The following is an 11,387-nucleotide window of genomic DNA, read 5'->3' on the forward strand; positions in this document are numbered from 1 at the left end:
CGGGGAGGGTATGTGATTTGGTGAGTGCTGTGAAGTGTGTAAACCTGGTGATTCACAGACCTGTACCCCTGGGGATAAAAATATATGTTTATAAAAAATAAAAAATTAAAAAAAAAAAAAGATTATATTTATTCATTTGAGAGAGAGCACGGGGAGGGGCAGAGGGAGAGGGGGCAGCAGACCCCACTGAGCAAGGAGCCGGACATGGGGCTCGATCCCAGGACCCCAGGATCATGACCTGAGCTGAAGTCAGACACTTAACCAACTGAGCCACCAGGTGCCCTGTTTATAAGTCATCCTATAAGTCATCTCTATGCCCCACGCAGGGCTTGAACTCCTGAACCCAAGATCAAGAGTCCCATGCTCTTCCAACTGAGCCAACTAGATACCCTTTTTTTCTTTTTTTTAATTTTGTAATGGGTCTACCAAGAACAAGGAAAATGAATGCTATTTCAGAAGCTGGAGTGGAAGACACCTCGCAGTCATGAGAAGACATCTGCCATGAAGGACACGGAACACGGCCCTTAGTAGAGCCAACATAGCACTGAGGGGAGCAGGTTTTCCTCCTCCATCAAGCTGCTGCCTTTTAAGGGGTAGAAAGAGCCCCTCTAAAAATGGAAGTCAACGGCTCCAGGTTCCGTTCTGACTCTGACCCTGGGCAAATCCCTCGGTCTCTATTTCCTCCTCTGTGAAGTGCCAGGGATAATCTGTACGAAGCTCACTAAGAGCTTGCTTCCCTACTCATTCCTCAGTCAGCATGTCAGGGCCCCTCTGTGAAGGCCTCTGGGGAGAGAAAACGGGGCAGAATCCCTGAACCTAGGGAACCGGAAAGGCAGGGAATGGAAATTAACGGACTGATCATAAAAGCAACAGCCACCCTCCACTTTGCCCACGCACATGTAGCAGCCACGGTCCCAATGACCACAACCACCTTACAAGCATTTGTCATTTTAATCACTTAGGACCAATGACTTGGTCAAGGTCACTTCACGAGGACGTGCCAGCACGGCCACTGAAATTCAGGCTTTCCCGCCTCAAAACCCAGTGCGCACAACCACTCGGCCACATGCCATTCCCGGTCGGAGTATGTGGGAAAGATCACACGCAGTGCAAAGAATGGCACAGGGAGGGTTTCTCAAGGCCTTCCCAACTGTGACAAATTCCAGGAGCCACAGCGAGGTTGTAAATAATAACGGGCATCAAACACAGAACTTCCTATGTTCTCTGTAAAGCACTGTTACACACACTTTACGTATACCAAGCATTTAAGCCTCACGAAGTCCGTATGAGGTCGGCACTATTACCCTCACTCTGTAGACTGAGGACAATGAAGCACGGAGAAGCAGATTTTCAAAGCCCCACAGCCCTGTTGGCAGAGCTGGAATGCGAACGTGGACAGCCCGGCTCCGGAGTCCGTGTCATAACCTCTTGTGCTGTACTGTCAAAGTCAAAGGGAGATGACACACGGAAGAGAAAAAAATAATTGAAATTCATAGTGCAAAGGGCTAATCTCCCAAATATCTTAAGAGCCCCCCTCCAAGGAAAAGACCAATGACTCAATAGAAAAATAGGCAAAGCATGCAAATAGATAGTTCAATAAAATTAAGTACAAGCAAGAAAAATGCAGATGTTAGCCCTAATGAGATAACATTTCTCACCTGCCAGATTGGCAGAAACCCAGAAGTTTGACAAAACACTCTTTGTGAGGCTGGGGGCGGGGGGCGGCAGCCTCAGGTGCACTGCTGAGGGGCGCACAGACCAGCACAAGGTCTACAGATGCAAAGTAAAGTGACAAATCCATACACTCAGCGGTTCAACATCAAAAACTCTCTCATGCAGGCAAAATGGCGTTAATGCAAGACCAGCCATTACAACCTTCCTTGTGACCACAAAGTCCTGGAAACTACCGGAATGCCCATCAACAGGAACGAGTTGCCTATGTTTGACACATCCGTACAGTGGAAGACTCTACATTGTGAAGAAGATTGTAGAAGCACTTTACAGATTGATGAGAGACCATTTCAAGACACATTAAGGGAAAAAAGCAAGGTACAGAACAGTGTGCATGATACACTATTCTTTTGTGTGTTTTATGTATTCTTTTGTTCAAAAATAAAAGGAAGGAAATATATCTTGTACTGATCTGTAGAGACCTTTAAAAAGCCTTTGGGGAAAAACAGGGAGTGGGTAGACGGGAGGCAAGGATAGGACGGAGAACTTCCCCCACACCATCCCTTTTGTATTTTTTGAGGCTTGAACCTTGCATCTTTTTAATTTAAGAAACCAAAAAAAGAAAAACCTTTCAGAGGAGGGGTCATTTTAGAACTCTCTGCCTCTAAGATGACAACTCAAAGTCCTCTAATGAGAAAGTCTTCATGAACCCATCACTGATAAGGAAACAAAAAGGGTGTCAGAGCTGCCCATGGCGGCAAGAAGGTTCTTTCATTCAGACCCACGCATACAGTGCCCGTGGCCTCTCCCATTATGCTCTCGAGGCTCATTCAAGCTGAGACTCAGGCGCCAGTGACATCTGCTCACAGAGGTAACCGTGGGCAACCAGGCTTCTCTCGTGGTTGTTATAGCAACACTGGTGTTCCTACCATTAGGTTTTCATGGTGAAGTGATTATCAGGCCTTGTGGTGGGCTCTTCCACGTCTGCAGTATGAATGAGCCTAAATTAGATGCAATTTCAAATGAACTGTGAAGAGAGGCTGTGAATGGAGAGAGATTTCCATTTCCTTCCATTGGGACTGGCAAGCCTCAGGAGTTGCACGCCCGATGAATTCAAGGATGGGATGTCACTGGCAAGCAGTCATCAAAAACTGGGGGATGGCCAAAGACCTGCCACATTTCCCTGCAAAATGGGCAGTCCCTTCGCTACTTCCTTTCCTCGATTCCCCCGACAAGTAGCAGGAGCTAACCCAGCAGGCTCTTGGTTTCAACCCCCGGATCCAGAACAAGAGCTCCTGATTTACTACTAGAACACTGTACACCCCATTCTCCTGAACAATGAGTCCCCGCTCCACACTGCGGCAATCTCAAATTCCTGCTCGCCAGAGCCCGCCACTGGAAAGGGACGGAGCCAGGATCCCCAACCACCGCCTCTCAGAATGTCTTCTATCTCTGATCCTTCGCTCATGATGAAATTTCTCTTTTGTGTTTGGAGAGTGGCACGGAGTTTCACCCACTCCATGAGCCTCAGTGAAAAGAACAAATGCTCTGCGTCCATCGGCCAAAGGGTGGAAGGAAGGGGCTCAGTCCCGGCAGCCAACCACCCCCACTTGTCGGTGACAAGCTCCCAGTGACTCATACAGCCCCTTCACCTCTGATTTCCAGGGGTTACAATTTGCCCAGCCACATGCAAATGCATTTCTCTCTCACCCTGTTCTACATTATTTCGTTTGTATAGGGCATCGCAAAGTGGCAAGGTATTAGAAAAGACTCAGGATTTGGGCTTGCATTAGGTACTTCCTGGGAGAATTCAAGGAAGTGGGACTTTGCTCTGAATTGGATGTTGTCGGGAAGAAATAAATCTTAGCTACAAGGAGAAAATAATAGAGAAAACTAAAGTTTTAACTGTAGAGAAGCAATCACTGTGGGGAGAACAGGATTATATCAGTTTCCTATGACTTGCAACAAATTACCACAGATTTAGCAATCATTAACTAAACACCATTGTTTCACAGTGTCTGTGAGTCAGGTTGTGGCATGACTTATCTAGGTCCTCTGCTCCAGGCTTCACAAAGCTGCAGGAAAGAGAGAGAGGGCCTAGGGAAGGAAGGAGGAAGGAAAGAGGTACACAGAAAGGTGAAAAGGCTAAGACTGAGACCAAAACGCAGGCCAATACTAAGTATAAGTTTATTATGGGCTCTTCTCCAGTCCAGCCTCCAGATGCGAATGTAGCCATTGGCACTCCCGAGTTCAAGCAAACATCAACAAGCAATGATAATGCAGTGCGGCGGGGCAGCCACCGAAGCAGTCACAAAGGAAGCCCTGAAGGCCTTAGAGGGACAGGATCACCTGCCATCACCTACCACATCAGGGAGGAAGGCACACCTCAGCTGGGCTCTGGAGCAAGAGCTGGTCCCACAAAGCAGAACATGGGAGAATATTCTAGCATCTGAAGACAAAACAGCACCAAGACCAGAAATAAGAGAAGCTACAAAATGCTCAGAACACTCACAGACAGCTGGAGAAGTTACTATAGAAGGTGCAGGGGAGTGAAATGGGGTCAGACAGGTAGGGAGCAGATTCTGAAAACCTTCAGTTGCCTGAGAAGGACTTTTTTTTTTTTTTTAGAACAACAAGGAGTCACTGAGAAGTAGGAAAGAGCTATAGAAATGTTATTCACTATTAGTAATATCCAGAGTCATCACAGCCACATTGATTATACAGCAGAATTTCCAAGCAGATGTTTTTACAAACCAGAAATGTTATATTTATATATATCTATACATAAATATATATTAAAACATTTTATTTTATTAGTAATTAATATTATCATCAATATTATTAATAATAAATATTGCTAAATATTATTAATGTGAATATTTGAAGCAAAAATTATTTGTCACTGATAACAAGTGTCCTGGGCACATCTGTCCCGGTGTTAAGATGTCTGCAGGGTCTGAGGTCTGAGAGCAAGGACTGGATCATCTCACAACTTTGAATGGGGTAAAATTTAGGTAAAACACGGGCAGGCCTGCTTGCATAGCTCAGGTACTGGTGAGACCACAATGCAGAGAATGGTAATTTCGTTATCAACAAACATTCATTCTGTGGGAAAGCCACCCATCGCCCCTGATCTGGACACACCAGTCACTTTGGACCCAGACCTAAGCATTTATCTGATTCTTCTGACAGCAGTTTTCCTTGCTGCTTTAGACTGCTTTGAAGGAGCTGATCACTCAGGAGCCTACCTTGGAGCAGTGCCTCAAGTGCCTCAGGGGCGGTGCCTCAAGTCAAGCCTTGGTCCTTAAATTCACACAGACAGAGCTTCTGAGTAAGATCGGCTTCTCAGTACTGCGTACAGATGATCCCTAAACTGTTGATAAGATTTGGTTATTAAAAATCCCCAGGGGGGCGGGTAGTCAAAGAATCAGGTCCATCGTTAACCTCTACAGAGAGTCAAGAGAATTAGCCAACCAAGTTTAATTTCATTTAAGTCTTTCTTACTGACTTAATTTAATAATTATTCGTAAGCACAAAGCATCCCTCCTTATGTTAGATCTGCAGGAAATTAATCACTTCTCCCTCTGGACAAGGTTATTTGCATTCTTTTCAACATTTTTTAATAGGAAATACATAAGGCCTGGTACAAAACAAGAAAGAGAGGAAAGAGCAGACAGAAGAAAGACCTCATCCAGTTCCCTCCTCCAGAGGCAGCCTCCGGCAACTATGGAAAGCACGGACACATGCCCTGTTTGAGATGATTTTTTTTATATATGTTATATCAAAAGTAAAAACAGTCTACACAGTTTTCAGTACTATAATATTCTAGCTGGTGACTGTTCTATACCAATACAGGAGAAGCCCCATTCTTTGTTACTCTACTGTAAGGTTATGCCTACTCTACACCATTGATTCCCCTACACACACACATTTAAATGGCTTCGAACCCTTTGCTACTTCTAATAATGCTGCAAATTAGATCCTCATACAAAACTATTCTCCATATGAAAATAAAGAAAAAAAGGCAGTAAATAACTAAAATGGAATATTATTCAACCTTTAAAAAGGGACATTCAGGGGGCACCCGTGGCTCAGTCGGTTAATCGGGCTCCAGCACCGGCTCCCTGCTCAGTGGGGACCCTGCTTCTCCTCTCCCTCTGCCTCTCTCTCTCTCTCTCTCTCCCTCTCTCACATGAATAAATAAAACCTTTTTAAAAAATAAAAATTAAAAAAAAGGACATTTGGACCCAGGCAATAACATGAATGAACTCTGAGGACATTACACTGAGTGAAATAAGCCAGTCACAAAAGGGCAAAGACTGTACGATCCCACTGTACCTCATAAATTGTATGTTACATGTATTTTACCACAATTTTTAAAAATTCATTTTCTATATTCTTAGGTATTCATTTATTCATTCATCCATTTATCCCATCATTCCATAAGCCTATATGTGCCAGAATCAGAGAGTTACGCACAGATTTATCCTCAGGTTCAGGAAGACAAGAAGGAATTAAGGAAGCAAAGAAATATCACAAGGACATTCCAAGCAGAAAGCTCGGGTTGTGAAAAAGTGCCACACTAGAGAAAAAAGGATGGAGAGGTAAGAAGGGACCCCATGTAAAGACCTCCAGCATCTTACTAAAGGGGAGATTTTATTCCAGAAGAATAAACAGTCATGCTGAAAAGTTTACGCAGCGCATCAGCCACCTGACCTGTGTGGTAGGAGAGCTCGGGCTTCCCTGTGCAGGCTGGACAGAGACCGAAGCTACAAAACACTCCTTCCATGCTGCTTTCCTCCAAAGGCAGAAAAGTAACGGTGAGGCTTGGTGAATCTTGACCTGCACAGAAAAGACGGAAAGAAAACAGACTGTAGAAAATTAGGGTGCATAATTCACTGCTCTGATAGTTTTCAAAGCTTGGCCTCTAGACCAGCCACCTCGGCATCACCTGGGAGCTCGTTAAAAATGCAAATTCTCAAACTCTCTCCCAGCCCCACTAAGTCAGAAACTCTGGGGGCGGGACGCCAGCAATCTATGCTTTAACAACCACAGGTGATTCTGATGCAAGCAAGTTTAAAACCATTCTCTACAGCAGAAATTACCACAAGTGCCCTTTATTCATCTTTTTTACTTTTATGTTTTTAAGTAGGCTCCATGCCCAGCATGGCAATGTCAATCTTGAACTCACCACCCTGAGATCAAGACCTGAGCTGAGATCAAGAGTCAGATGCCTAGGGGCGCCTGAGCGGCTCAGTGGGTTGGGTCTCTACCTTCAGCTCAGGTCATGATCTCAGGGTCCTGGAATCAAGCCCCACATTGGGCTCTCTGCTCAAGGGGGAGTCTGCTTCCTCCTCTCTCTCTGCCCACTTGTGATCTGTCAAATAAATAAAGAAAATCTTTTAAAAATCTTTAAAAAAAATAAAATTTAAAAAATAGATGCCTAACAAACTGAGCCCCCCAGGTGCTCTGGTGTCTTTTAAATAGTATGTTTCTTGTTTTTTTTTTTTTTAAGATTTTACTTATTCATTTGACAGACAGAGATCACAAGTAGGCAGAGAGGCAGGCAGAGAAAGAAGGGGAAGCAGGCTCCCTGCTGAGCAGAGAGCCCAATGGGGGGCTTGATCCTAGGACCCTGGGATCATGACCTGAGCCGAAGGCAGAGGCTTTAACCCACTGAGCCACCCAGGTGCCCCTGAAGAGTATATTTCTTATGCCTCCACTCAACTTGCCAATAAAAGTTAACACTCTGGTTCCTTTTAGTTCACATGACATAGAAAATATGATCAAATTTACCTGCCCTGCCCAAAAGGTACTTGCAAAAACTTTCACAAACATAATGCAAAGTACAACTTTTCCTACATTTTATATAGATTCTACCTTGTTTCAAAAAACATTTGAGGCAGCTAGTGTATACGTAATTACTATTTACCATTGATCTCAAATGCACTTTGGGAAGAATGTTAAAAAAAAAAAAAAATTACTCCATGAAAGATCCAAAACTTTGTAGAGACTTAAAGACCAGAACTTTCTAAGCCACAAAATCAAAAAACCTAAGAAATACATGCCAAGAAAAGCCATCTGTGAACCATTCAGAAATACTGCATATCCAGATGTCCTGGGGTCTTCGAAATGAGAGCACTCACAGGTCCTCGGTTACAGCAAAACCAGTAAGCATTCCTCCCAGACTCCAGACATTTTACTCAAATCTGAGGAGCCCCATAGTACCCTCCCTAGTTACAAAATATGTTTCCTGCCATTAAAGAGAGTTTTGTTTGGGCTCCTGCAATCACTGCAACAATTCCGGTTTTCTCATGGATACAGTTCACCTAATAAGCAGCAGAAGCACAGGAGCAGTGGGATGCAGTAAAAAAAAAAACAAAAAAACACAGGCTCTGTTCAATGAAGGGTCTTCTCTCCAGCCCCTGGCCTAGGAAGGAGAGCTTTGCTCAGGTATCAAGCAGGCAGTGCTGTGATGCCTACTACGATACCTGAAACAAGGCAAAGCATGCAACAAGTTTCTATTATGCATGTACTGATTTCCCTCTGTGCCAGGAAGGAGCCCAACGACAGATCGCACTGTGAAGCGGAATCAGGACGCTGCGCTCAACGGTGTAATAACATCAGTCGCCACTAGATGGCGATCACGGAGCTAAGTAATTAGTTATTAACAGCGGTTCTCATCTGAGCACCAGGTGTTGCTCAGCATTTACTTACCATTCATTCAGAAAATGATTTATCAATGCCTGCTATGTCCCTAGCACCACAGTTTGGATACAAGGATCAACAAAAGAAGACAGAGTTCCTGTCCGCAAACCTTACGGTTGTAGGTGAGAAAATGGGCAAAGAATCCCAGCAGTAAAACATCTTAAGTGCCGTGACTCTACACAAGGGGAGAGTCAGGCTGCGGGGGAGGAAATGTCCCCAAGAGAGAGATGAGACCAAGAAGGGGGTAGCTGAGGTCGGAAGAACAGGAGTTGGTGGGTGAGGGGAGGGGAGGGAGCACTCAGGCGGAGGGAAGAGCCTGTCAATGGCTCCCAGGTGTGCGGGAAGACAGCATATCCACGTGGCTGGAGTCCAAGGTGTGGGGCAGCAGTGAGGGAGCTGCCTATCCCCGGGGATCAGCAGGAGCCAGCCATGCAGGGCCATTTGGGGGAATTGGGTCTAGACCCAAAGAGAAATGAGAGGCCACTGATGGGTTCTACACCCTAGGAGGGGAGAGAGCTGGGTGGCGACATTGAGTTTGCCTTTGACATGTCAGATCCACATTCTTTTTTTTTTTTTAAGATTTTATTTATTTATTTGACAGAGAGAGATCACAAGTAGGCAGAGAGGCAGGCAGAGTGAGAGGGGGAAGCGGGCTCCCCACTGAGCAGAGAGCCCGATGCGGGACTCGATCCCAGGACCCTGAGAACATGACCTGAGCCGAAGGCAGCGGCCTAACCCACTGAGCCACCCAGGTGCCCTCAGATCCACATTCTATCAGGGTTGCTTGGGTCTCCAAGATGCTCCAGGGACTGATCCAACCTGGACTAAAGGGTTGGATCAGGGAAGGGGCAATGGAGATGAAGGGGCAGGAACACAAGAGGGACCCAGGTGGGAAGCGGGAGCTGGGGGGTGGGACACATGACACTCAATGGCGAGGGGGTAGTACAGGAAAGGGGAGAGGCAGAGATGGCTCCCAAGCATCCGGCTCGCTCAGGGCAGCAGAAGAAAGGGAACTGAGGTGGGGGGCGGTTCTCAAGTAGCAGTTGGGAGTGGGGGGGAGTCATGAGTTCAGTGTTAGACATGCTGACTATGAGGGTTTGGGGAGATATCCAGAGAGAACCGCCCAGAAGGGAAAGTCTAGAGTTCAAAGACAACCACGTGGAGTCAGCTGGACAGGGATGAGATCACTGGGCAGTGAAGCCTGGAGAAAAGAGCGAGGCCACCAGGATGGAGACCAGCCACTAGCCAAGGACAGATAGAGCCGTCTTAGAAATCTACAGTCAGCAGTCAGGCTAGAGATAAGGTTTCCAAAGAAACGCAGGGGAAAAAAAAAAAAACAACTGAGGAGAATGGGATTATAAAAAGAATGAGACTCCCCGGCATTCCCAGCATTGCTCCTCCTCCCACATTCATTCTTAGAGAAAGGGTGTGGCCCTTAATCACCCCTAATTGCCTAGAGAGTCTGTTCAAATAGCCCCCTCCAGGAACCTGAGTAAACCGTGTATGTGGGAGGGGCCAGCTGGCAGGGTGGAAGGTCAAGGGCTCTGAGGGAGGGTTCTTGATATTTGGAACACAATTCCCCTGTCCACTCCCGCTTCAAACAGTTAAACCGCTGTCAACTTGACTTTCCCCCCATAGACACCCAGAGACCTGAGTTCAAATCCCAGTCCCCTCCTTTAGAAACTGAGCACCTAGGGCAGTTAGTTACTTCTCTAAACTCTAAAGTTTCCCCCAGTTTTAAAAGAGGAATGCTCTGCAACAATCATATAAATTAAAAAAACAAGGGAGAGGTTAAAGCAGACATGCCAAAATGGTCATTGGTGGATCCAAGAGGATGTTATGCTGGTAAACCTTCTGCTGTATGGATCAGATCAACACGTTACCTAACTCAGACTTACACAATGTTACACGTGCATTCTACCTCAATATAGGTGGGAAAACGGGTTAACCTGGGTGATACAGATGTTTTCAAGACTATTCTCATAGTTTCTCAATAGGCTTGAAATTTTCTAAAAAAAAAAAAAAAGAAGAAGAAGAAAGAAAAAGAAAAAAAGGAGGGGGCCTAGAATAATAAAAATATCTGGTGGGGACCATGAGTATAGATTAAACCCTCCTGGCTATTAGGTGGGAACTGTGGGGTGAGGGACGCAGAGGTGTTCATTGTATTATTTTCCACTTTCTTTTAAAGAAGGCTCCGCGCCCAACATGGGGGTCGAACTCACGACTCTGAGGCTGAGTCACAGACTCTACCGACTGACCCAGCCAGGGTCTTTTTTTTTTTTTTTTTTTTTTTTTTTTTCAGAACAATAAGCTTCTTAAAAACACACAGTCGCTGCGTGCGGTAAGAGGCCCGCCAAGTGCCAGTACCCACCAAGTGCCAGTTCTCTAAACTTTATAGAGTTTAGAGAAGTAGCTAACTGCCCGTCTTCCTTCATTTCCTCCCACTTATTTTCATTTGCTCTCCTGCCCCAGGCAACGGTTGCCCTACAATGCTATTTTCTTCTCAGATTCGCTCGGAAATAGAAGGCTCGGTTTGGGGAGTGGTTTGGGGAGTAGTTTTTTCCTCTTAACCTAAAACAGCTGATGACTTACAACATTGCTGGTAACTCACAGGACGCTCTGCACAATTCCTCCGAGGTAGGAGCCCCGCAGCTGAAAGGCCTTCCCCTCGGGCAAGCAGACCAGCCCTGAGGTGTAGAAAGCCACAGGAATGCTGGGGAGAGAGATGTAGGGAGCGGAGGTCCTACCTAATTGCCCATTCGCCCTGCCCTGCCCCGGCCAAGACCAGAGCTTCCTGGGCTCCTCCTTCCAAGGCTGCCGAGGCAAGGTTGAGAAGCGTCATCCCTACCCTGTTCGGGGGCAGAAGCACCCACTTCCTGCCTCAGGTGCTGCCCCACTCCTCCATCACCCCCACATTCCAGGCGCCCTAAGCAACAGGTAGCTTCCCAGCTGGACTTGGCTCTCGACCACAGACACGCTTTTGCCCTTGCTCTTGGAGTGAGTTCGCG

At 46.1% G+C, this 11,387-nt stretch overlaps 1 long non-coding RNA gene across 1 annotated transcript; it reads right to left on the bottom strand.

Moving 5' to 3' along the window:
* Positions 1-4,002: 4,002 nt before the first annotated feature.
* LOC132029092 (uncharacterized) lies at positions 4,003-11,137 on the bottom strand. The gene is made up of 4 exons (XR_009407700.1): positions 10,972-11,137; positions 6,388-6,513; positions 4,920-5,044; positions 4,003-4,120 (listed from the first exon to the last, which is right to left on the bottom strand). It is a non-coding gene; the product is annotated as an uncharacterized LOC132029092 (long non-coding RNA).
* Between the last annotated feature and the right edge of the window lie 250 nt (positions 11,138-11,387).

This window comes from Mustela nigripes, chromosome 13 (genome assembly GCF_022355385.1).
Source record: "Mustela nigripes isolate SB6536 chromosome 13, MUSNIG.SB6536, whole genome shotgun sequence".
Classification (NCBI taxonomy): Eukaryota; Metazoa; Chordata; class Mammalia; order Carnivora; family Mustelidae; genus Mustela; species Mustela nigripes.